Below are 27,189 nucleotides of genomic sequence, written 5' to 3' on the forward strand. Positions count from 1 at the left end.
AAGTCGTAAAATTTTCCATACGGGCCTAAACCTTAAACTAACAAAAACCTAATTCTACACAAGATAAACAGCACTATTATCCGACTACTACCCGCGAACTGCCGATGTAGTAGATAGCGGTAGATATAGTAAAATAGTTTTTTTGTCGCTGGTCTATTTTAACATTGGACTATATTTAAATTTATGAATTTAGAATTTTTCACTTGATATCCCACTCTATACAATAGCAAAAAAAATTTTTGGAACCCCCACTTTTTTGGATGTAACATCCCTCAAGTCGATTTTTTTGTATAAAATGTAGCCTATGTCACCCGGACCATAATAACGAATCGATTGACACCTCATTCACCAAAATCGGCTCAGTATAAAAATAAATACAAACCTACGTATAGATAGACTGCTAAAATCATAACCCCTCCTTTTGGCTTTGCCGTAGTCGGGTAAAAAGTAGCGCTAATTCCTAATTAATTAAATCTTCCCTTTATTTTTGCTCGAATCCAATAAGTAAGACAAGGCAGTAGTCGGTAGGAAATTTTCCGAAACAGCTGGTTAAACGGTATTATAAAGTACATGAATTCGTCATCTAATAAGCCAGCATGCGCTAGATAGTGGAAAAACTAGTTCAGTAGCGGCGTTGGGATGGCGCGCGCACCTGGACAGCGAATGTCAAGGCCCCGCGCACGCTTGGACCGACTCCAGTGCGCGCGCCATATCCCAACCAAATAGATCCTAAACATCTGGCCAAGATTTTGCCATGTGCCCCTCTTCAGTGGGTCAGAGAGCATTTAAGGTAGACTTTGAGCTACACGAAATTTGAAAATTGATTAGACAGCTAGATAGTGCCGGCCTGTGTTTCAACTACATAATGAAAGCAAAACCTGTAACAAACTTATGTGCTTTTAATAGTCCGGCATTAATAATAAAAATAAAGTTATTCAGACTAACATTACAAACAGGTAAAGTTTGTAAGTTTGTTTGTAGGGGGTAATCTCTGCAACTACTGAACCAATTTTGAAAATTCTTTCACCAGTGACAGGGTATATTTTGTTTTAAAGAAAATTTGATAACCCTAAGAAAATTGTAATAAGCTACCCGTGCGAAGCAGGTCGCTAGTGGTAAATAAATGTAGTTTTCTAAAAAAACCATAACATAAAATCAAAAGCGTCCTCTGCACATTCAATGTCATAATAACTAGTAATTTTAAGTATCGGATACACATTCAAGCCTCCAAGAAAATACGGGGCCTCTCGCAAGTCGTCGTAAGTAATGGCTCATGGCTCAGATAAGTGATACATCCATCGACTATCGATCGATAGCGAAGCATTCAGCGAGGCTATATCTCGATGGCACCGCGACCCCAGTCGTGACCGGCTTTACCGCTTTATTATCCAAGTATCGGTATATCGGTGCAGCATTACGGTAAGGGGGACCGCTTGGTAAGTAACGGCCTTGGAAGATACGATGATCGAGCCCGTTCGACGCTGACGCGGTTACGATCGTCGCCCTTACCCATGTGAAATTAACGCGTTTCACGTCACTTATGCGCCATCTCGACGGACGAGAGAATCGCGGCGATAGTCTCGCCGTGCCACCATATTTGATACTGTAAACTCTATAGGCCAATCTGACCACTAAATGATAAACAAGTGTAAATTAAAAATTTATAACACCCAACAATTTATAACAAGTGAAGGTTACAGTAACTAGAAAGGAGCTGATAACTTTCAAACGACTGAACCGATTTTCTTGGATTATAACTAAGAACACTCTCGATCGAGCCACCTTTCAAACAAAAAAATAATAAATTAAAATCGATTCATTAGCTTAGGGGCTACGATGCCACAGACAGATACACAGATACACAGATACACACATCAAACTTATAACACCCCTCTTTTTGGGTCTGGGATTAACTACTAATATCACTCGTACAAAACATTATTCATCCTACGGGGAAATTCGTGTTTTTGCTTTATAATTTTATCGTAGGTCAATCCCGTGACCTCGTTTCTCAATATCACCTAGATTCTAAGCGATAGCCTAGACACAAATACACAACGGAGATCCTCCCCTATTCTCCCCTGATTTAGTTTAATGAATCTAGAATATTTCAGAAACCAGTGAAATCCATAGGGCAAACACTGACCCGAACATTTCGAACAAAAATTTTGGCGGGCTGCAACTCACTTTTCCTTCCAAATTGACCTACCCTGGTTGAATAGAGACCTACTAATGTGGTGTATGGCACTGGTTGAGTTTATGTGCTGAGTTTGCTTCGCAGTCATCACATCAAAATATGTTACTAAGCTGTTCCAACTATCAGTTATAGATGTTTAGCGTAGAATTAAAACGCCAGACAGACGTGCAATACAAAAGCTTATCGCGTTGCGATAGCGGCCAATTGCATATATCCAGGTGATACGGTATCAGTATTGCATGAAATCGCCTGATAACAATGTACAGTTCAGTCCATAGAGATAAAGACTATGAAATTCAAACTGGTAAGGTAGGTCCCTTCCCGTCACTTATTAAACTTAGTTGCCACTTAAGAAATTTTTAATACGTATCTTTTAAACGTGCTAAGATGGTGCTAAGCAACGATAGCATAGTGGTTAAGAGGTCGGCCTCTCTTATTCGGGCGGTCCGGGTTTGAGCCCGGGCGCGCATCTCTAACTTTCGGAGCTATGTAAATATATCATTTGATTGATTTGTGATGGTGAAGAAAACCATGCATGAGACTTCTTCATAATGTTGTATATGAAGTCTTAATCTTCCTCATTTTGAGTGCTCAGTAACTAGTAGGCCGGCGATGTGAAACTTACAAGGTTGATAAGATTAATAATAAATATACACTTTACATTCATATCATTAAATAGCAGAAAATACAAGAGAGAATCATGCCCCCTTGGTTGCAGAAAGTAAGGTTCACTTTGGAACGCCAAACTTTGGAGTTAGTTACATTTATACTAATATTATAAATTATAAATGTGAAAGCGTGTCTGTCTGTATGCTTGCTTTTCACGGCCCAAATTTCTGTACCAAATTTCATCAAAATCAGAACTAACTGATTTTGATGAAATTTGGTACAGAATTAACTTACCTACATCCCGGGGACGGACATAGACTACTTCTTATCCCGGAAAAATCAAAGAGTTCCCACGGGATTATTAAAAGCCCATCTGTTTGCGGACGAAGTCGCGGGCATCATCTACTACTGTCTAAATGGCATGTAGATTGTAGATGCAATTAGATAAGTTGCATTGCAACGGTCGTGGCGGTCGGCGGCGCGGTTCAAGGTCGCGCGATGCCGTGTAACGGCGCGGGTGGCACCACGCGCGGCACCACCGCCGGTCGATAGCAGACGCGCCGCTGCGCCGCCTGCCATCCTCCAACTGTTGCCACGCGAGAATCCCTTACAAGTGTTACAAGTGACTGCATCAAGGACTATTGTACGAATTTATCACACTAATCTGTATTATAAAGGCGAAAGTTTGTGTGTATGTTTGTTACTCTTTTACGCAAAAACTACTGGACTTTGGCTTTTTGGAATAAAGATAGTTTATACCCTGGATTAACACATAGGCTACTTTTTCTAGGCTATTTCGTATGTACAATTTATGAAGAAGACTCTATGTAAACGCTGAAAGAGCTCGACTTTTTTCTGAAGATATGAAACTCCGTTTTTACAAACCAATCTGTAATCTTTCGAAGCTCCGGAGTTACGCCAAAACCGGAATTCCGGAGTTTAAGCCCTAGCCCGAGCGTTAAGAATTACGCGCAACTGAATCGCTACAAAGTGTCGCCGCGGGCGATAGCCTAGTTGCAACCGCGCTGGTTAAGCAAAGTTGACCCAGGTTGGTAACTGGATGACCAACTCTGGAATGGACTTTGGAATTTGTGGATTTGGAATGGAGTTTGGAAAAAACTGGGAAACTTGTGAATGACATGGTTGATACTTGTAGACTGTAGATTCACTGTGGAGTACTTACTGTACAGTTATAACTGCATGTCTGCATTTTTGTGTGCAAGCGCTATAACAGCTGTGTAAGACGGTTGTATCTCAAGAGCGAATGGGCTTACAAAGTGAATCACCTTGTGGTTCCCGCTACTAAGCATTTCCACTTACGAAATTACGAAACATTCACGAGATAACTACCTACAGGCATGTACTACATGTAGTACTGCCATTGGGACAGGTAGTCACGGCAAATATTCTTATTTGTCTGAATAGTTTCGGACGTGCGAGCTTATTTTTTTATGAGATACCAATGTGGAGTCACTTATTGGGTGAGCTATGTCTTCTGTATGGATTTAAGGTATTTAAAAATCCCGTGGAAACTCTTTCGACTTTTCAGGATTGAAAATAGCCGCCTGTCTTCCGGAGGCAAGCATATCTGTACAAAATCTCGTCAAAATCACTTAACAAAAAAAAAGGTAACAGACAGACATATTTCGCATTTATAGTATGGATTGTAATTTAGTAAATATTGAAGCACTCCTACATGATGCGTAATTATGAACCATTTTATTTTGAGAAAATGTAAAAATAATTTTCAGATTAAATCTACAAGATCCGTGAAATGAGTTTCCATCAAAATGTAACAAATGAAAAAACTATGTTTACCAGGCTATCCAAAAATTCGGGATTATTCCGATCCTTTAAAGAAATAAACTACAAAACTTATTTTTTTATTTTATGAATACTGTCATATTATTTAAATTACATTAGCTATTTAATTTCTTATTTGTGTTGAATGAGATAGCATGTGTTGTATCGGGATTGGGTATTTTATCTACATATAAGTATCTAATTTGGTTTTGGTCTTTCAAAACTAATATTGTAGCGTTCAAGAAAATATCAAGATCGGCGCCGGCCGTGGTCGCATACCATGCTCAATATGTCATGAATTCTCACTAGCAAAAACACGAAGAAAAAACAAGATTTGTATACAAAGCCCGTTTTGTTGCATGCAAAAACAAATCTTTGGAGCAATTATATCCGGCTGCGAATTATAATCGACTGCGAATTTATTTGATTCTTTTAACTCTTAGGAGTGGGATTTATAGATCGTAGATAGGTAGTATCGAGGTATTTTGATTTAGTAAAATGTCTTTACTTATAGTTAAAACGAGACAGATTTATGCCTCTAACAAAGTTTTGCTTTAGCTCGAAGTAAAGTCTGAGCAAAGCAAAAGTACGTTCTATAGATAGATCCTTAGTCCAGACAACCCACAATTTTAATTCCCCTTATATACGTTGGCCTAACGCACTCTGCGAACGTGCACAGAGCCACTTGGCGTATATTAGCTACCTACGGCCTGTGCTGGCCTGTTTGCCGACCGGTGTTAGTTTTCATTTGACTTGAGCGGTGCAAAAAAGTAATGGATTGATTGTTGTTCAAATAGGAAGGGAGTAAGGGACCCTATTTGATGAAACTTTGACTGCATTAAATCTACAATGCAAAAAGTTTTAACAAAGAATAGAACTTCCCAGGACGCAAAGGCATTTAAGCGTGGAAACCAGTCCAGAGAAAAAAAGATCATGCAAAAGCGGTCTTATCGCTAATAGCGATTCAGATTTTATATCTTTTTGATAACTAATTAATAATTATCATGATAAAGTAATACTCTAAAGTCTAAATTATTAAGACATATTTATCTGGATAATTTCAAATCCTGGTTTTTAGCCACACATCGATGGATTTTGGCTCAATTAGCAAACAATTTAGGTATACGTAGGCCGGCACTCGCCGAACGCGTTGTGGTAACGTGAACTGAAGGTTTTAGATGACTAAAAGCGAAGGTGAGACATTTAAGCTGGCTGGTAAAAAACTTATATAACCATGAGGAAATCGTTACTAACTCGGCATAGGCTTACCAACGTTACATTAGAAACTACAGAAGAGCAATCTTTGGTAAACATACCATTCAAACATAATATTATGATAAAGGATGTAAATAAACTAAACCTAATCGACCTTGAATTACAATGAAGAGCATAACATAAAATTATGCGTGAAGACACTTAAGATCGCATGTTTTTAATTTCATAAAGATTTTTTATACGTTATAATTATTATATCCTGGTTTTATATTAAGTATTACAAGTTTTGTATTTGACGAAACATGGAGAATCGCTACAAAATATCTATGAATAAGAGAAAATTTGTATAAGGAGATTTAGGTTTCGATGGAAACCAGTCGCCAAGTTGATTTCCGTTGAACCATTTACATAATGACTAAAAGTCTATACTCTATACCGAGTTCTACATGTTTAGCAAAATGGTAATTAAAAGTAAGTAACAGCACTTACACGTCGAATAAAATAATAGTAATTGAGTATATAGGCTTTTAGGGCATATCGATGAGAATTTACCAAAAGTATAAGCAATGCAGAGATCGGCAGTCTATGCCCCCACGCCCCACCCTCTCGGAAAAGGGGACCTGTTGAGGCGGGTTTGTTACACGCTTAAACGAGTACTTTTGCTGCGTGAAACTAACAATGCTGCTAATTCTCTAGAACAAGAAATAAAATAGATTGACAGTTCTAAAGTGGAGCAAATCTTTTCACATTGTTCGCAGTAAAACGTTGCTTGATTTTTAGAATTTTTTTAAGTTCAGACTGAACAACGAAGTAATTACAATACTTAGTTGACGATAAGCTGATCTGCAGTAAATTATTATTATTATTAAAATAATGTTGTGGCTGTGGGGCTAGACTGGTCGACTAAGCTCACGGCTTAATTGATTCGAGGATAGATTGCTTAGTAGATAAGATAATAGTTAAAGAGGGTCATATCCTATGACATACTGATGACATGGTAGAGGGAATACGTGGATAGGGAAGACTGAGAATTAATGGGCAAGTCATGATTAGCTTTGGTTCCCATAGAGCTTAAAATGAAGGTCAGGAACAAACAAATATGGAAACAGCTACACTAACAAGAGGCTCTTAAATAATTACGGAGAAGGTATGGTAAAAAGGGAGAGAAAGGTTGATAAACATGTCGACAGCAAACTTGTTGGCCTCTGCAGGTAGTGTTGCTAAAATAAATTATCAGTTTTAAATGTATGTCTTCGATATTGACGCGATAGGAACAGAAGCGAAGCTAGCCAATAAACGCGGGTAGCCAGATTCAGGTTGTGAAGCTGAAGTGGCAATGGGCGGGGTACATAGCCCGTAGAACCGTCGATAGACTTGGGGCCCCAAGGCGCTGGAATGTCGAACTCACACTTGAAATCACACAGATCTCTCCACTAGATGGACGAAAGAGTCGCAGGATTCAGGCGGCGCAAGACCGTGGGTATGGAAGTCCCTAAAAGAGACCTACATACATCCAGCAATGGACGTCTATCGTTTTACGACAATGAATTGACGCAAAAGTTTTGCTATAATAGGGCAAATTAGATCGTTAATTTGAAACACCTTGGAATACTAAAAAGATTTTCTCGATAAGTGACGTTTTTGGCGCGATAGGAACGGAACAGATACAAGGCTAGGTGTAGTAAACACGAGTGAGTCGATGGGCGGGCGGGGACGGGGCGGCAACGTCGCCCGCTCGCTCGGTGCGCGCGCTTCCTAAGTTTGTTTACAGTTTTCCACCGCTCGCGCTTGACGGGCCAACCGCCACTAGCGCTTACCGTTGTTTAGATGCGAACTGAGCGGTAAGCCGCAATATAAACATTTTAAACTTGGAACTGTTAGAGTGGTCAGTTGCAACTTGCACAACTGCCCCTGTTGTAAATTCGGAACTACAAGTAGGAGTAGATGATACCAAGCGGTCAGTTGCAATTTTCTGCTCTGCCTTTGTACAGTTATAGTTACCCTGGTAATTACTAAATCACTTAAAAACTAATTTTATAGTAAAATACTCATATTAATTTGTTATCTCTACAAGTAAAAGCAAACAAAAATAGTTAAGCAGATAAATCTAATATTTCGAAATTAAATAAGCCTTTGAATATCTTTAATTTAATGTCGGTTACTTGCACAGATTGAAGATTTGCTCACTAGTAAAGTCGTTTTCATTAAAAAATATTATTTTTCTTTATTTATGGATTAAGACAGTACCTATAACCGCTAAAAGATTTATAGAGGCTATTTGCTATGAAAACAAAAATGACTTTGATCAATAATTACAACATCAGACTAGGTCAAATGATTGAAAATGCAAAGGCGAAGTTTTTAAAACCAACGAATTGGTGAAATAATATTTTAATTATGAGCGGAGTTGCAAAATCATATTGCGGAGGCGGAATGTAGGCTTGATCTGCAGTACATATTTTCTACAGAGTTCAATAGTATTCGACGATTGTTAAGTGTCTATTTGAAATAATATTGGCAATATTATCTTATCGTAAACGATAGACAATTGTACAAACAGTTGTTTATAACCTACTTACTTCACGAAATACAACATGACATCATTCAACTAAATCGGAAGCACGCGTCTGTAAAATCTAATTAAGTAATCGATAGTTAGGCACTGGCATTTTATGATCGATCTAACGTAACAACCAACCAATGAGGATTATATTCAGGTTTTTACATATCAGACAAAAATAAATTAGAAGTAGTTTTTTCTCTTATTTAGAAATCTCTTTAACCTTCTGTTTGATTTACTATGTCTGTCAATCCCCACTGGGCCAACACACAGCCCGTGCTTTGTATTGGACGAGTGGGCCGGCAATGGGTTGATCAACATGAATGGTGATAATGATGACGATTATTTTAAAAAAAGTCCTCACTAACTAACCGACTCATCAATGCTCAACCCAAACCCTTGAACATAGAAAACTATAATTTTGCATAGACGTTCCCTTTATAACGAAGACAAGAATAAGGCTAGATTTTTAGATACTAGAGATTTAGATACTACGGGATAGGGAATAAAGAGGATTTATATTTTCACCGAGTGATCTACGGACGGTCGCTAGTTAGCAAATAAAAGTTATCTGCTAAAGAAAAAATGTTGAAAAACTGTATTTCATTCAATTGCCAGTGACAGCATTATTTAGTGGTAGATGCATTTGACGATTCAAAAATAAGTACTTGTAAAAGAATAATTGAATAAAAATATTTTTATTTTATTTTAATAAAAATATTGCATTAATTTTAAATGCTGCCACTGGCAAACAGGTTTAACTAACGTGTAGTTAAACGTGTTTGCCAGTGGCAGCATTATGTAAATAAAAGTGTTGCATTAATTTTAACAGCCAAGTCAGTTAAACGTATTATTAAGTATTTTATTACGGTTCCGAGTTCCGACCTAACACCCGACAGAAAGCCGCACACAGTAAAAAATAACAACCCCTTATAAAGCCATATAATTTGTTCCGGACGCGTCCAAACAACACGATGGATGGTTACCCTACACGCGATTCGAGATACTATCGAGCGCGTGGAAATCTGTCAATTCGCGCGCGCCCTCTGCCGCGGGCCGGTGCGCCGTCCCGCTCGCACACGCCCACGTGCGTCTGACGTCACAGCGCGTCGCGTCGCCGACGTCACGGCCGCCCGCCCGCTGCAGCCTGCGACTTCAAGTACAAGTCGCAACGGGCCCGTTGCCGATTGCATCCTTCCCCTTTAACATGAGACTTCTTTGAGAGAAAACTAGGTAACTTCCTGGCCAACTCTCAACTCTTTATAGAAATTGTGTGCCTATTAAACTACTTTAAATAATAAACTAGCTTTTGCCCTCAACTTACCCTTTAATCATTTTCGTATTGTGCTATTCTAGATTATATTAACATTACACCGATCAAAATTGGATCAGTATTTAACTTTTAATGATTAAGAAATGCTGTAGGTTCGTTAGTTATTTTTTCGCTTACAAACAAATAGACAAACTACACACAAGTTAATAATAGTACCTATAGAGGCCCTTTTATACTCTAAGATAGTAGGTAAGTAATCTGAGGTAGAGGCTACATTATAATATTATGTACAAGTCAAATGTATAATATTATTTATTTATGATTGTTTAAACTCCTGCGTAAAAACTATTAAAATAGCTAAATATATATTTGGATTAAAAAACCTATTTTCCTTGTTTGAGCAAACCCTGCACATATATTATGTAAATTAAATAGAATTTTAATTTTGAAAAATGTAATAAGTATAACCAGTTGGATTAGACAATAGACGCGTGTAAAGTATTATTTTCCTCGTATTAAACTTGACACCTCTTCTATGGGTTGAACTTTGACTTTTCTATTATGATTCAGCCACTGTAGTTCAGCGTTGATGAATGAGTCAGTGACTCAGTTGCCAGGATGTCTTTACATGTGCGCGTTTTGGATTTTCAGACCTTTAATAAGAAAAATAAAATAAAGAACAAGAAACAAAGTAAGGGGGAAAATTGTGCATAAATTACTAAATGTACAGGCATCACACAATAGGTAGGATTGCATCAATCGTACTAAAGACAGAATCTTTAAAAAAAAGGAGAGGTCTTTCTTTTTCGGAAGCTCAGAATGAAATACTTTACAAAGATTTTGAATAGACAGAGGTTAGAAACGATCCTATATTTTTTGGAATGTCCATCTTGCCGAGGCGAGTACGTACCTACTAGAAAAAAGTTAAAACTTAAAAGTCAAAGTCAAAGTTAAATTCATTTATTGCATTATACATTGCTCTTGGTGTGCAATATTATATACCTACAAAAAGTAAAGCTTGGCAAAAGATCCTTTAAAAAACATTTAAATTCAATTACCTAAATACAAAATTTTAATCAAAGGTTTTAAGGGTTAAATTTTGATGCAAGGGGTAACCTCCGGAAGTAATTATCCAATTTTGATAATTATTTCAATGATAGATAGCTACATTATCCCAGAGTGCTATAGGCTATAAATCACGCGAAGGAAGTAGTGCGAAAAACCTAATAATTTATAAATTATTAGAGAATGCCCGCGACTTCGTTGGCGTAAATTTAGGTTTTCCAAATCCCTAGGGAACTCTTTAATTTTCTGGGATAAAAAGTAGCTATGTTAATCCATGATATCATCCGCCTCCATTCTAAATTTCATCCAAATCCGTCCAGTAGTTTTTGCCTGACTTAATAAACATACACACACTCATACACACAAACTTTCGCTTTTTATAATATTAGTGTGATAACCATTAAAATAAAAGTGATTCAGTGCACGACAAAAATAACATAAACAAGATATTATTGAGCAGCAGTTGCGGTAACCGATCGATAGCCAATAAGCCGCAGGGCGGTGCGCGCGCGCATCAATAAATAGCTCTCGATCGCGCTCGTCAATACGTCACTGCGCAGGTTTTATTAATAAAACTCCTAATGCGGTAGACGCCACCGTTCAACAACCTCGCGCTTGCAAACATTGCGTTCTGTGTGTTGTTCTTATTACCGAACTTTGTTCAAGGTGTAATAAGCTCCTTTATGATTAAAATGATTAAATTTTATGCTCTAATGGGGAGTATTCTGAGGAATTGTTTGACCTTATTCCACCCTCTTTTGCTACAACTGCACCGCACACCACAGAAAGTAATTTCACTCTCACCACCTAGGTGCCTCTGCCTGGCGTACTTTGACAACCCGCTGTGGCACAGATCTTTTTTCCACGCACAGGGAAATCGAGGAACCAACTCCCTTCGGCATCAGGTGATGCAAATGTTTGTGAGGGCGGTAAGCACTTACATTAGGTGACCCGGCCTGTCGGCGGTACCGACTTTTAGCTGTCAATACTTTGCTCACTGAGCATTACGTCATCTCCCCACTGTCGTCGTTGGACTATAAAATCAGACACGCTGTGCGTAGCGAGGCATTATTCGTCCGGTTGTTGCCGAGGACACTTCTCAGTAGGAATAGTCTGTCGTACTGTAGGTTTTAGAGTAGTGGTTACCTAAAGTGGTTCTGTTGGTTAAACGAGTTGTTATTGTGGTGGTTAGGTTAGATGGTTGGTTTGGGACCGGTGTAAGGGGTGGAGGAGCCGGTCTAGGTAGGTTAGGTTAGGTTTACCTAGTTACGCTGGTAGTTGTGACATGCAGTAAACGGAAGTATTGTTCTTAACACGTCTGAAGATCGCCTAGTAATCGAAGCAGACCCTAAGGATCTTCGCCTGCCTTCATCTATTCTTAAACGATCCTCGGCTCGATCCGACAGGCCGCTCGTTATTTATGTAAAAAAATGAGCACAAGCCCATAACCCAAAATACAAAGACGACATCGATTCAAAATATTCAATTGTATTTTGCCTAAAACTAATTATACTATTAATACTATTTATAATACTATTTATACTACTTACTTAATATTATAAAGAAGTAAAGTTTGTAAGTTTGTTTGTAGGAAGCGATATCTGGATCTATTGAACTGATTTTGAAATTTCTTTCACCAGTAGAAAGTTATATTATTCCTGAGTGACAGGTATATTTTATTTTGAAAAAAGTAAAGATCCCAACGAAAATTGTAATAAGCTACCCGTGCGAAGCCAGGCGGGTCGCTAGTTATTTAGTTATTTATAAACACGGTAACATACCATTGTAACAAGAAGTTGAACGAAACTTAAAAGCCCGACGGATCTACCGAGAATGTATGTCACAAAATAAGTGAAGACAAGTAACAACAAGACAAGAACGCTCCAAGTAACAGTAGCACCGTTATAAAATAAAATGGTCTGCGTAAGGGGCCTTTCCCACGGCCTCGGCGTCGTCGTTCCGCCTAATTTCGCAGAGTTACGAACATTGATGACATAGTAGGGAATCCACTATCACATTATTGTGAGAAATTCTGCAACGGACGAGCTCTTTCATAAGATAGCGTAGGTCGAGAATGTTATACCTCTGCAATATCACCGGTTCACATTGTTCTAGTCATCTAGTGGATGAACCCGGTAAGTTCTTTGCCAGAGTTAGCCCGGGATACATAGAGCTGTCTACATGATTTCAGTCATTTATAGCTGCAGTGTGCATTTCAATGGGCGATGCATTGGAATGGACTTCCAGTCGGTGCAACTGGAATTCAACCCGTGAAAATATACAGCCAAATCTGTTACTTACTACTAGATTTTAGTATCATCATCCCAACTCACCGCCAGATCACAACTTAGCACGGGGCTCTTCTCAAAATGCGAAGAGTTTAGGCCACCGCGCTTGCCAACAATGCTACCGGCGTAATGTAAAACGGCCAATAAGCTGACGGCCAAATAGCTTTGGTCGAAAACATTTTCGCGTTCATTAATTACTCCTTTTGCATCTAGCTTTGCCGTTTTAGTCAGTTGTTTTCTAAACGTACTCCATTAAAGAAGATCAACGGTAATGGCGGTGTGGTGCGCGTGCGCACTCGACCCACACAGTCTGCGGCCCTCGCAACTAATTAATAAGCTAACGGACCGCTTCCATGCTATCTGATTTGTGTACCCAAGCGGCGTGATGACGAAATTGCAGAATTGATAGATGGGGGACAGTGGTAAGAGATGTCAACGCCCAACAGTGTATTAGCAGAGTTAACTAGGAGTGAGGGAACTCTAGGTTTGATCCTGGACCGACGATATGTCAAATATTAGGCTATGGTGACGTAAAATCAAAGAAAAATAAGGCTACTTTAGGGCTACCTGCGACCAATGTACTAATATATTTAACGCCTGCTAAGGACATCGAAGCCTCGATGTTTTGTCAGAAGGTTTCCTAAGGCTCCGGCTACACGTTTCGTCTCACCCAAGAGCTTTCCTGCGCAAGCCAGTTTGCACAGATAGTGCGTGCGTGTGGACGTCAAGATGGTATCCCGCGCAGTTCCAAAAGCTGCAAAAGATTGGACTGCGCAGTTCTCGGTTTACAGACAGAGCGTGTAGCCCAAGCGTAAATGTCGTGAACTGCGCCATGGTGCTAACTACGAAATAACTAGAACTAATCAGTTTCATCTGAAAACGGCTATAAAGTTTCGTCTAACGACGTACATACAACGTCTACTAATATAAATCGTAAAGCAACAAGCAGAGTACACGAGAGTGCGATTGTGTAGTATCTAATTATACGACTACATATTATATGTATCTGTTCGGAGTCATTTACCGCGGACGTTTATTTTACTGCCGATACTTAGCATCTAACGGATAGATTGTAAAGAATTTAGGCCTGTAGTAACAAGAGAGTAGACTTGTAGCGGAAGTTTTTATCAGGCCCATCTCAGACTGATCGTTTGCGATGAGATAACATTTGAATTAGATAAGGCGCACCAACATAAAAGTGACTTATGAGAATCATTTGAAAGATAATAAATAGCAATCTTGCTTTATTAGAAACGATCATTAATGTGGCTGGGAATTAAACGAAACGAAGTTTGTCACTATACGAAAAAGTTCTCTATCCAAAATGAAAATGGAAACAAAAACCATTTACTTTTCCAAGCGCTTTTGCATCTTTAAGAAAATCCACCACATGTTATGGGACATGACACATTCGTGCTGAAACTAATAAATAAAAATAAAAAAATTATAAATAGGTAACTAGTGTACAATAAAAGTGATAAAAAAATGCATAGATGGGTCAACCTGGGTGATTTTTTTGTCTGGTTATAGTTACAGACCTGGAGAGTGACATAGGCTTTCTTTATATCTCAGAATCAAAGAGTTTCCATGAGGTTTAAATAAAACTAAATCCACGCGAACAAAGTCGCGAGCATCAGTTATCAGTTAGTTTCGGATAAAGCAATCCATCTTGTTGGGAGCAGTTAGAACGCGTGTCTGAGGGCGACAGGGCGTCATGGCTGGTCGTGGAGCGGGCTCGCCAGGCGGCCGTGGGTCAACGACTGCACCCCGACTCCCCGCGGCCGACTCCAATATTTCAACTGGGGTATTCGACACGGGAGTACATGTGCCTTGGAAAATGTTGCTCTAACTAGGGCTGCCACGTGGAAAAATCGAAAAGGAGATCTGGGGCCTTACTACCATCGCGTAATGTTTTAATATTGTTTTGACATTTTCATATACAAGTGTAAATTAAAAATTTATAACACCCCCGACGATCCAAAGTATCTGAGTTTTCCAAAACATCATTTTCAAATAAATAATTATGTATTTAGGCAACGTCCATCGTGACAGCTTGACATTTGTCAATTGACATAATATTATGAACCTAACGGTTATCTAACCTTCTTTTCTACAAGAAAACTAGAAAATAGCTGATAACTCTTAAACGGCTGAACCAATTTTTTTAGATTATAGCTAAGAACACTCTCGATCAAGCCACCTTTCAAACAAAAAAAACTAAATTAAAATCGGTTCATTCGTTTAGGCGCTACGATGCCACAGACAGATACACAGATACACAGATACACAGACACACAGATACACAGATACACACGACAAACTTATAACACCCCTACTTTTTGGGTCGGGGGTTAAAAACTTGTATGAAATTGTCAAAACAATATTGAAACATTATTACTTTTAGCGGTGGTAATAGGGCCCCAGTTTGGTGTCCTAATATCCTTTGCAAAAAGGCTTTCAGGGGAAAAAATACGTACGTATCCCTACTTAATAAATAAAATGATTTTTTAATGTTTTATAATCCGTCCTATTTCTTGTCTAGTTTATAAAAGGAAGCTTTATGCACAGGTTGGAGCCTCAAGGTGCTGGAATGGCGACCTCTCAACGTTAAGCGTAGGGTTGAAAGACCTAAGAGAAGTTAGGACTTTTTTTTACATTATTTAGTCTTATTTTTTTTATATAACAGATCGTCCTTATTGATGGAAATCTTCACAATCATGCCTAGTCGGGTCACGTGTTTGTTATGTTAGATCAAAGATGTCGTAGAAGATTGGTGTCGTACGACGCGCGACTTTTGAAAACGCAGACAAGGTAGGGCGGGACCCTATATGGCAACCCTAGCTCTACATTAATCGTATTTATAGTATTATGGTAATTAATCTTAACTTAACATTAGATTAATGTATAACTGAAATACATTTAAAAGATAAATAACTGGTTAAGATTAACCCATTTGAGGCCAAACAAAAACTAGAAGGGTAACCTTAGATTTTTTTTTAGTTTATTAATTATTAGCAACACAAAGATACAAAAAAATAAGAAAAAAGTCTTAATAAATATTTTTCAGGATTTTACAGGGGTGTACCCAAACTGGCACAATGGCCACTTAAGAGTCAAAATTCGTAATACAAGCTTTGTCATAGCGAACTGTTTTCTTGCGTTTTTACGACCCCAACGGAGTAATTTTGGCAAATGATACAAGGAATATTCTGAGGAAGCTTCTCAGGAACGTGATCAGCGCCGTCTAGTTGTGACGATGGGCGAGCAGAGTGGCTTTGGATTGATTCCTTGAGATCGATTCTGGCTAAACTTCGTCGAGATAATAATTCGATCCATGTAGTCTTTATAGGCAATCGCTATAGGCATTTCATATTGTCATGTCAATCATGTAAGTGAATGAGATCCACTACTATTTTTGCCATGAATGCCGATTCGATACAACAATATTGATTGGTCTATTTCGTCCACTCCATTCATGCCCTTGTTGAAGATTTGGAACAAATGTGGAGTTTTTCATACGATTTTCGTTCAGAATTCAATCGTAAGATTCTGTGTTAGTTTTCAAATAACTTGCAGTACACTTTCGCAAAACTGAAACATTCAAAATGGATTGATTTGGTCCAATACTAAGCTTTTCAGTTTGTGGCGAACTGATTCTAATTAGAACTCTTTTGACAGCCAACGACTCGTCATCACTGCTGCCTTCAGCACCAGAAAGAGTACCTACCAATAGTGTGAACAAATCTAAATTAAAAAAAAGAAAACTTCGGACTCACTCAGCAACTGACACATCAGCGCCCAGCCCAAACTTTTGAATCGAGAAAGCTGAAATTTTGCATAAATGTTTCTTTTATAACGTTGATGAAGAATAAGGTCGTATTTTGCAAAATTCCCACGGGAGCTAAGCCGCAAGTGGTCGCTAGTATTTCTATATTTCCAACAACGTCATTTGGCAAGCTTGATGGAGTCTCGTTGTCATCAGACCCTACTTCTTCATCAGTAACGGCGTCAACCTTTCGTAGATTTATAGCGAAATCATACTTCAAACTGTTATCTCTATCTTCTAAGATCGAATTAATAGCTTCCTCTAATCTTCAAAGGTTGTATTTGGCACTAAAATGCATTTTCAGGTCATCTTGATAATCTGTAAAAATTGATATATTTAGTGTTCCAGTACTATACTTGTGGCCACTGTACCCAAATTGGTACAGTAATATTTCAAGTCCTATAAAATTTTATATACTTAGTATAAGTAACTAAAAAAGTTTGCAAATATTTAGGAATTTATTGAATTTGACAAAATATAATTATTATTGATGAAATATTTTATGTATATAAAATTATAATTATAAAACTATACATACCTCCACATGTCTCTCGATAAGGAAATTTGATGGATCGTTACTAAAAGAATACTGACGATAATTTTTTTATTTTATTTTATATTCAATCACTGCACTTTCAACTACTCATAAATGTAATAATATATTAACTAATGTCAACACTTTTTTTATTTCACTTCAATAAGTAAGTGTTCCCAAATTGGTACGGCGGTCAAGAATGGGTTAAGCAGGTCACTTTCACAGATAAGATAGGAAATAGGAATCCATACCGATAAAGATATAACTTTTTACCGAAAATTAAAATCATGAAGTACCTAACTAGCAACTGTAAACTAACTTGGCCGATTATGACCCTATTTGATCCAAAGATTTTGTTTACAATTTCGAACAGTGTACTTACTCTCAGTGTTATGGTGCGTGTGCTTTAGATTTATAATTTCTTACGACATTCTTGATGAAGAACTACACTTTAAGGAAAATTGAGGACAAATCGAAGAAAGTTCTGGCAGTAACTGATAGAGACTAGCGGTCAAAAGCGTTCCTGGCGCGATACATAAGAGAGACGTGAGGTTGAAATTCTGTATTCTCATATATTTAAAAAATATTTGGGAAGTACCTAAATACTCTACATTTTGTTAAGATTTTTCAGTGCAATGATGCAGTAGCTAAACCAAGAGAGGAGACATGTAATTCGATTACTAAAAAAACATATGACACAAAGTGAATGTAGGTCCTTTAAAGAAGGAACGTATTCAACACGTAACGATCACAACGATAATATTTACATACAAGAAGTCACGCGTTATGGCTGGAATGAATTAAATTTGAATCTTTATGTAAGCCCCGAACGAAAGGGCCCTTTGTGAGGAATTCGAGCGGGCGATCGACACGCGCATGCTATTCATTTATCGTCGGCCATTTAAATTGGTCTCGGAATTCGAGGATACGGAGAAATCGAAACGGTCAATTCGCAGCCGTTTCTGCGATCACACCGTTTGACTAGCCATCGACATAACGTTCGTTAACTTTTGTGATATACTAAAATAGAATGTGACGACTACTAAAATGTTTGGGAGAGTTTTCGAGAGCACCTACCTGCAGACGTTGTAACTTCCAACTCGATAAACATAATCTATTCGGTATTTGTATCCTGGAGACGGGCCTAGGCTAGTTTTATCCCGGAAAATCAATGACATCCCACGGGATTTATAAAAAAAACCTATCATCATTTCATTAACGTTTTGCGACATCATTCTTCATACGCACGGCTAAGGTTTGGAATTTATACTCTTCCGCGATCATCATAACATCTATTTTATCACCTACACTATAATAGGTACATTAAATTGGGAGATTTTCCGGATATCTTTAAAACAATGAATCTTCTAGGTAAACGCGTCCCATCTTAAGCCACTTTCCATCAGGTGTGATGCCTAAAATGAATAAAAATAAACTCATCACATCTATCTTATCATCTACAATCAATGCATTAAAATGGTTGGGAGATTTCGCCGCGGAATACCCGAGCGGTGATATCGGCTCCCCCATTCCGCCGCCTCGGGTCCCGGTAGCCCTTGAACATCTGTCCACACAATACTCCGGCGCTCACTGTTCGAGCCGAGGACATGTGCAGCGGGGATCAGGTGTCGCACTGACCGCGGGCAAGCGCGGCGGAACGAGTTGTCAAACCAGTTGCACACACCATCCACGTTGGAAAGTAAAACCTAATGTTTCAGTATATCACGAGATTTTATTCAGCTGGCGTTAATAAGGTTTCGATCAAGATTTTTTTTGTTTAATTTAAGATATTAGCTCTAGTATATCGACTATAACTCACAAATTAGTCGATACCTACTAGAGCTAATTTCTTAAACTGGAACCTTTCAAGTAAATATTTTTATATAAACCTGTGAGGATGATACTTCCATTGGCGCAATTAAAATGCCATAAGCCTACGTTGTCGTATTAGTTTACAAATTGCGAAAACCAAATTAAATTTGAATTTCGCGGGCAGACCCGTCTCATGCCCCGTAACGTGACGCGGCTCGCGAGAACTCAGTAATTTGTCAATTTGCGACAACTGACACCCTCCCGCACCGCTCCAACTGACAACCACTCCACTACAACTTATCTGACAACTACTTTTATGACAAACTGCAATCCTACATTGTAGACAGCAGCCGAGATGGGTTTGAAAATGTTACATAACTTACGATGTTACCCGCAAATCAACTACCTAATTAGTTGCAATAACTTCGCTCTCTCAGCTTCAGATAAAACCTAGTTAAACTTTATTACGATTGACAAAAGGTTTAAGTAACTAACACGAACGCAACCATTTATTTTGTGGGCTAATTGTGGAAGCCATTAAATCGTTTCTTTTCACATTTGCCTTGCCTTGGAAAACTTAGCGCTGTCTAAACGAGTCAGCCGTGTTACCGTACACTTTTTGTTCATGCACCATTGCACATTTAATTCTAAATACTCAGATCTACTGTGTAACGTTGTCCTTTTCTTGTTTTTGTGTATTTGTATCGACATTTGCAGTTAACCATGTATACTAAAGAGATCTTACTTTTACTTGTAGTGAGACTTAGGTAACTAATTCCAAAGCGCTTTGAAAATTATAATTTCAGTTCATTTTCTAATTACTATAAATAAGAGATAATAATCAGAGTATCTGGGTCCGTGGACCTAAAAATAGGGATCCCTATAAGAATTGTAATATGCTACCCGTGCGTAGCCGGGGCGGGTTGCTAGTTTGTAATAAAAGGGTGGTTAGTCGAATGCATGTAGAACATGATACTTGATAGCATGACGTTCACCGGGCGCATCGCGCACTTTAATCGTCTAATAAGCTGTCTTCGTCGAGTTATATCGTCTAGACATATTCCGGCTTCATTTTTTTTTTGGAGTAAAGGATAAAGCCTAAGGTTAAACCATCTATAATCATTAATTGATATGCAAATATTTGTATTTTCGTCTATGTGGACTTAAGTGCTACAGAATTGCTTGTTCTAAGATTCAGAGCGAATTATTTATTGTAAGGTATTTTTCATAGTTAATTGAAATAAAAGTTGTACAGTTTTATTATTTTTACATGGCTCCATAATCACAGCATAGAACCGAATATGATTTTGTAATTTGCTGAAAGCTCAGGGATTTCGTTAAGCTCGTTTCGATCTTGCTTATTATCAGTAACACTTGATATTAAAATAATAATCGTTAACCTAAGTGTGATAGATTTATAGAGCGTACTTTGGCTTTGCTCAGACTTTACTTAAGAATTAAATGGTTAAGTAGCTATGGACTGTCTTAAATATGGGCAAAGTCAAAGTACCCACTATAGATATCAGCCTTAAGAGTCTCAATATTTATGTAAACCTGAGCTACCTACTCGCTCATCTTTAACCGACTTCAGGGGGCAGAATAAGTCACTCCATGCAAAAACTTTTAGTACCTATACCAAATGGTATATAACTATAAGCAGGCTTTGGTTACATATCAACGCTAGTATATTAGAGCGAAAAAGAAGATTCTTGTCCTCTCCACTCATCACTAACGCGCAACCTAAAGATATACTTCATACAATCTAGATTCTATTCGGTGAACCGAGAGATATCTAGACAGAGTAATCCTGCGGGGTGACGGGCTAGACGGGCGAGGGATTATACCAACCAACAGAGGTCGGCAGAACAAACTTTTAATTATTTATTAGCGTTCCGTACCTCAAAAGGGAAAAAGGAACCCTTATAGTATCACATCGTTGTCTGTCTGTCTGTCTGTCAAGAAACCTATAAGGTACTTCCCGTTGACCTAGAATCATGAACATTCGGCAGGTAGGTAGGTCTTATAGCACACACACAAGAGACACAGCACATAAGAGAAAAAATATAATAATTAAAATGAGTACTTATTATACAAAGTAAGATTTTAGGGTTCCGTACCTAAAAAGGAAAAACTTAACCCTTATAGGATCACTTTGTTGTCTGTTTAGTCGTACATCAGATACATAGGTGCTACGATAGCTAGTGAAGCGTCTCGTTTCAAAAATCATAATCTAGGGTGTTGTCGCACTATTAATCTATTGACAGTAAAGTTAAGAATCCAATAACAATGATTGAACCATCTTGAATTTCACAAGATTAGGGTACTAAAGTTAAGTCTGATTTAACTTCTCTTTAGAATAGATTTTCTTAGCAGCAATCGACCTCTCTGTCGTCGTTTTACGATCCAATTTTACACGACGAGCAATGTTGTGAATGTGGCTGAATCACTGGTGAGGATTGCCCGATCATTTAACTCTTGTAATGATTTTGTTACGAGGATACTAAACATGAAGTGAAAAAATTCTAAAGCATTTAGTTTTGAAGAACATTGTTTTTTATTTATTTAGATACAAGTTAGCCCTTGACTGCTGTTGTTGAAACTACAAATTTCACGTGGTGGTAAGTGATGATGCAGTCTAAGATGGAAGCGTGCTAACCTGGCGGGACTATGGCAGTTTTCATTAAACCCATACTCCTTTGGTTTCTACAGGGCATCGTACCGGAACGCTAAATCGCTTGGCGGTACGGCTTTGCCAGTAGAGTGGTAACTAGCCAAGGCCGAAATCGGCCAGACCAGAAATTTAGAAATAATAAAATTCCAAACCTCTGCCGTGAATCAATTCGAAATTACAGTGAACACGCAGGCTATTATGTATTTACATAAAGAAAGAGAAGCTTTTCAGATGTTGATCACCACACTTCGTTTCGAAGAAGGCGCGCGATGATGATGATGATGTTTACTGTAAAACATGAACGAAATTAAGTATGAAGACGAGTAAGTATCTACATATATGACCACGGAATACGTGAGATAACATCCGCCCGAGATAAGCGTCAGTTATCTTCACATTAACATGCAACATTGTATAATGTCGCCGCGCAGGGTAATACGACTTAATTGGGAGCGAGCCTAAGCGTAAATATTAAACGATTGTGTTGATATAAGGCAACGCTGAGTCGGGACGGTGACCGCATGGGTGGCCAGACTGCGGCGGTTTTGAATTATGTCATTATCTCCGCGCCTCAGAGAGGTGATAGCCGTCGCGACTGGCGATATTACTAAATATTATATATCATAAAATGTTTCATACAATGTACGTACGAATATGTCATAAAGGGTTGCATAGGACATTCGATATTGGCGCAGTACTTATACTTACCTGCTTTATACGAGTTTGGCCCTACTAAAAGTTAAAATAAGAAGGTTTATTGAAGAGAAAGAAGCAGCTATAATGCTAAAGTAGAGAAAAAATGAATAAAAGGATGCAGTAAAATGCATTTTCTAAATATTCAAATGATTATTAGGTAGATTAATGCAGATCTGGCGGTGCCACCAGGTGCTTTAGGTTTGCTGAAGGCTTTATAGACTTCTAGTACACTTGTTTGGAGTCTTTTATGTCTGGGGTGAACATCTTATTTCTGACGGTGAACTACAAAATGCTACGGTCTACGATAGAGAAAGATAGAAGATGCTTGTAAATGTAAGTTGGCGTTACACAGAGGGCAGGTACCGGGTAGGGTAGGTTCGGCTGGTTGCATGCGGGCCGCGTATTGATCAGCTCGCGGTGGAGCGGGGCGCGCGCCGGTACGTGTGGGTGCCACTTATCGTCTCCGCGCCACTTCGCACCTAATTTATCGCACCGCCATCGTTTGTATACAGGGCTTGAGCTCCGGAACGCCGATTTTGATGTGACTCCGGAGCTACAGAGGATTACAAGATCGTTTGTATAACCGGAGTCTCAGATTAAAAAATATTAGGTAAACAAAGCGGAACGAGCTTTTTGAGCAATTTAAAACAGTGTGATGTGTGATTCTCTTTAAATTCTTCTTTTTAAGTAGTAGTGATTTTTTTATTGGATGTAAATTACTATTATTGTCTCAATTACGATATATTCTTAATGGGTCCACAGTTGGTAATTCAAATTAAGGTCTACAGAACTAATAAAAGTAACTTTTTTCAAGATTTTTTAAATGAAATTTCGAAACTCCGAACGATGAGCATCGAACTCAACTCCGGAGCTGTATAAATTTCAAGCCCTATTTGTATTGTACGGTTATGATGCCGCGGCCTGCTATCAATACATTTACGACTATGCTACCAAAGCTTAGTACAAAGATTTTTACCGTATCGAAATGTTTTTTTAATAACATCAAACTGTTGTTTTTGGAAGCTTTTCTTGTAAGATTACGCCGCAGTAGCCATATTACAAGTTTATTCATATATTATATACGTAACTAGAGGATGCCCGCGGCTTCGCCCGCGTGGATTTTGGTTTTTTAAAATCCCGTGGGAACTTTTTGATTTTCCGGGATAAAAAGTAGCCTATGTCCTTCCCCGGGATGTATCCCATGTCTGTACCAAATTTCATTCAAATCGGTTCAGCGGTTGGGCCGTGAAAACGTAGCAGACAGACAGACAGACACACTTTCGCATTTATAATATTAGTATTCGTAATAATGATCACAATTCAAACCTTTAAAGCTAAGAGAGTACCTACCTAATGCCCTGAAGTATTAAATTGTAGGAACAACAAGTGTAAATTAAAAATTTATAACACCCCCGACAAGTGAAGGTTACAGTAACTAGAAAAGAGCTGATAACTTTCAAACGGCTGAACAGATTTTCTTGGATTATAGCTAAGAACACTCTCGATCAAGCCACCTTTCAAACAAAAAAAAAACTGAACTAAAATCGGTTCATTAGTTTAGGAGCTACGATGCCACGGATACACAAACACACAGATACACACGTCAAACTTATAACGTCCCTCTTTTTGGGTCGGGGGTTACCAAAAAATGTATGAAAAGTTACATTGTGACAAGCCATTACAACTTTCCAACTGAAAGTAGCTTCTGACATGTGCAATGATAATATCATGTTTTTCCATTCGAAAAACTAATCAAACAACTTTGGTGAGTTGAATTGTGTTCGTTATAGCATTCGTCGCACAATCTAGGATCTACACTAATATTATAAACTCCAAAGTGTCTTTCTGTCCTATGTATGCGAGCTAGACTCGCACACGAAGTGTTGTATAAGAAAAAACGGGTTTTGATTTTTTAACCCCCGACCCAAAAAGAGGGGTGTTATAAGTTTGACGTGTGTATCTGTGTATCTGTGTGTCTGTGTATCTGTGTATCTGTCTGTGGCATCGTAGCGCCTAAACGAATGAACCGATTTAAATTTTCTTTTTTTTGTTTGAAAGGTGGCTTGATCGAGAGTGTTCTTAGCTATAATCTAAAAAAAATGGTTCAGCCGTTTAAGAGTTATCAGCTCTTTTCTAGTTTTCTTGTAGAAAAGAAGGTTAGATAACCGTTAGGTTCATAATATTATGTCAATAGACAAATGTCAAGCTGTCAAGATGGACGTTGCCATAATTATTTATTTGAAAATGATGTTTTGGAAAACTCAAATACTTTGGATCGTCGGGGGTGTTATAAATTTTTAATTTACACTTGTTTGTTATGTAACCACGAATTTAAAATTTTCCGATTATTCCCTCTACTTGTGCTTGTAAGACATTGCTCGCCCATGATTCTAGATAGTCCGTAGAACCCTACGGGAAGTAGGTACCCTAGTGATTCTCTTGGCGCGTCTTGACAAACACGATTCTATAAGGGTCCCTTTTTTCCTATTGGGATACACATACCTGCGTAACCCTAAAAAGTAATTTGTTTGAAACGGAAGTTTAATATTCTGAACTATTTAGGAAACAAACAAGTCCGGTCAGGCCGAGCAAATAGCGTCGCAGTGTAAATTTCAGTGGGCCAGTGTGGCACATGAAAAATGAATGATTAATTACAACGCGGTGAGGTGCTATAATACTAGAGGTTTTAATGACCCGTCAAGGGGCTTCAACCTGACTAGTGACTGGAAGAGGACTGGTCTTGCTTTTTTTAGGGATCCGCACCCGAAGGATTGCAACGAGACCCTATACTGTCTGTCAGTGTGCTGCATCTCATGAACCGTAATTGAGATAGAGAGTTGATATAATTCGATTGCCTCTATAGCAACAAATAATAAATATTATAAAATAGCCACCATGTAAATTTAAAAAATATAAAAGTACATAATCTTGTAGGATGATACGAACCCTCGCTTACCCGCCTGATTCAAACTATTTTTATGCAATAAATTGGCGCTGAACCTGTTTTATCTTCTTTCAACAATATCGCTATCTGTATTGATTTTTCAATACATAGTCAAATAACTTTTTTTTTTTTTAAAGTTTTTACCGATTTCCCATACAAAAAATGACAAAACCTCAAAGTTACAGGCCTAGGTTTTTCTAATAACATCTGTTTTTTTTTGTCGTGTAGGGTCTGAATCTCTAGGGTCTCTAACTCAATGATAATGTTCATCAGACCGGAACGAGCGGATCGCAGGCTTTGACCGTGGGCGGGGCGCTATTCGCGAGCTTTGCCCTAAAGCTTAGTTGCTCCTAAATTAGTGAACGTGTGTTAGTAAAAATGCTAATTATTTCATGAATTCATGATTTAAATTTTTATAGAACTAGACCCTAAATATAGTAAGCGACAGATCGAGATGGCAATCGCGGTATGACGGGGGGACCCCGCACGTCACTTGCGCTATCCCGCACCGGGTTAGGGCGGGGACTGTGCGGGTGTATGGGGCGTCCCCACACCGATTGCCATCTCGACCTGTCGCGTACATAATATCTGATTAACTCTATCAACGTATAGATCAATCAGTACAGTACCTACAGAGATCTACATACTAGATCTGAGATTAGCCCAAACTAACAAGAAGTAGGTGCGGCGCGGCGGCGGCGGGGGGCTTTATAATAAATGCAGTGATCATTTACTGCCGGTCAAGGACGTTCGCAGCATCAGAACCGCCAAATATTTTACGGTTTTTAAGAAATTTCTATATCCACCCCTTGAATAGCCCCACATCAAAGCTTAATAATTATTATGTTTTAATATAAATAATAAAATAAAATCAGTGCGGTCACCGTTTAACCAACGGTCAAACAGCAAACGCAATCCGGGAAGCACCATCAACGCCCATCTGTGACAATATGGTTTCGCATAATGAATAAATAACCGCGGTCGAGACTCGCCGATCACGGGGGCTCCGAGGCCGACCCCGGTCACCGGGCCCCCAGCCCGTCCGCCACCTACCCGGTGCCACAGTATAAAAGAGACACAGTCGTCCAACGCATTTGATCTCGTGGTAGATGAGGACCACGAGGACCCATCGTAAAATCATTAGTTTCTTCAAAAGTTCAAACTACTATACTTTAGTTTTTACTTAAAAGATAAACAAGTATTTTGTCGCTGAAATACGTACGAGAAACTACTAACTAGCTTACAATGAAATTACGCTACGAGTGTAAAACCTAACTCCAAAAGTTCTAAAGAGCCGGGCGTGAAGTGAAGCGGTTCTAAATCTGTAGTGACGACTTACACCTTTCTCCGCTAAGGTTTCTACGATTTGTTTATCTTCTAAGCAAACTAAGTAAAACTAAAGTAAACTAAAGTAAATTTCAAAAGCTAAACATTTCGGCAGCACGTATGCGATGGGCGTTCCCGAACTGTATTTTCGCTAAACTGTGCAGATAGAGCTATACCTACGGCCCTAATTGCTGCGGCCTGCGGGCTGCGGGCTTCAGCAACGCAATCTTGAACCGAAAACTTCGGAATAACAATGTCGTGAGATCGAATAGTTTCCGAGAATCGGAACAAGCTGATAACTAACTTTGAATAACTCGTCTAGCCGAATAACGGCCCGTTCACACATGGGAGTCCGTTCTACTGGTACGT

At 38.6% G+C, this 27,189-nt stretch overlaps 1 protein-coding gene and 1 long non-coding RNA gene across 4 annotated transcripts in view; one reads left to right on the forward strand and one right to left on the reverse strand.

The window, feature by feature from the left end:
- The window catches only part of LOC123881236 (mediator of RNA polymerase II transcription subunit 13), a 118,697-nt gene that overhangs the window by 36,339 nt on the left and 55,169 nt on the right, over positions 1 to 27,189 (reverse strand). The gene's annotated exons all lie outside the window — the stretch shown is intronic.
- LOC123881257 lies at positions 6,276 to 13,530 on the forward strand. The gene is made up of 3 exons (XR_006799440.1): positions 6,276 to 6,285; positions 9,545 to 9,549; positions 13,478 to 13,530. It is a non-coding gene; the product is annotated as an uncharacterized LOC123881257 (long non-coding RNA).

Source organism: Maniola jurtina, chromosome 3 (assembly GCF_905333055.1).
Source record: "Maniola jurtina chromosome 3, ilManJurt1.1, whole genome shotgun sequence".
NCBI classification, from domain to species: domain Eukaryota; kingdom Metazoa; phylum Arthropoda; class Insecta; order Lepidoptera; family Nymphalidae; genus Maniola; species Maniola jurtina.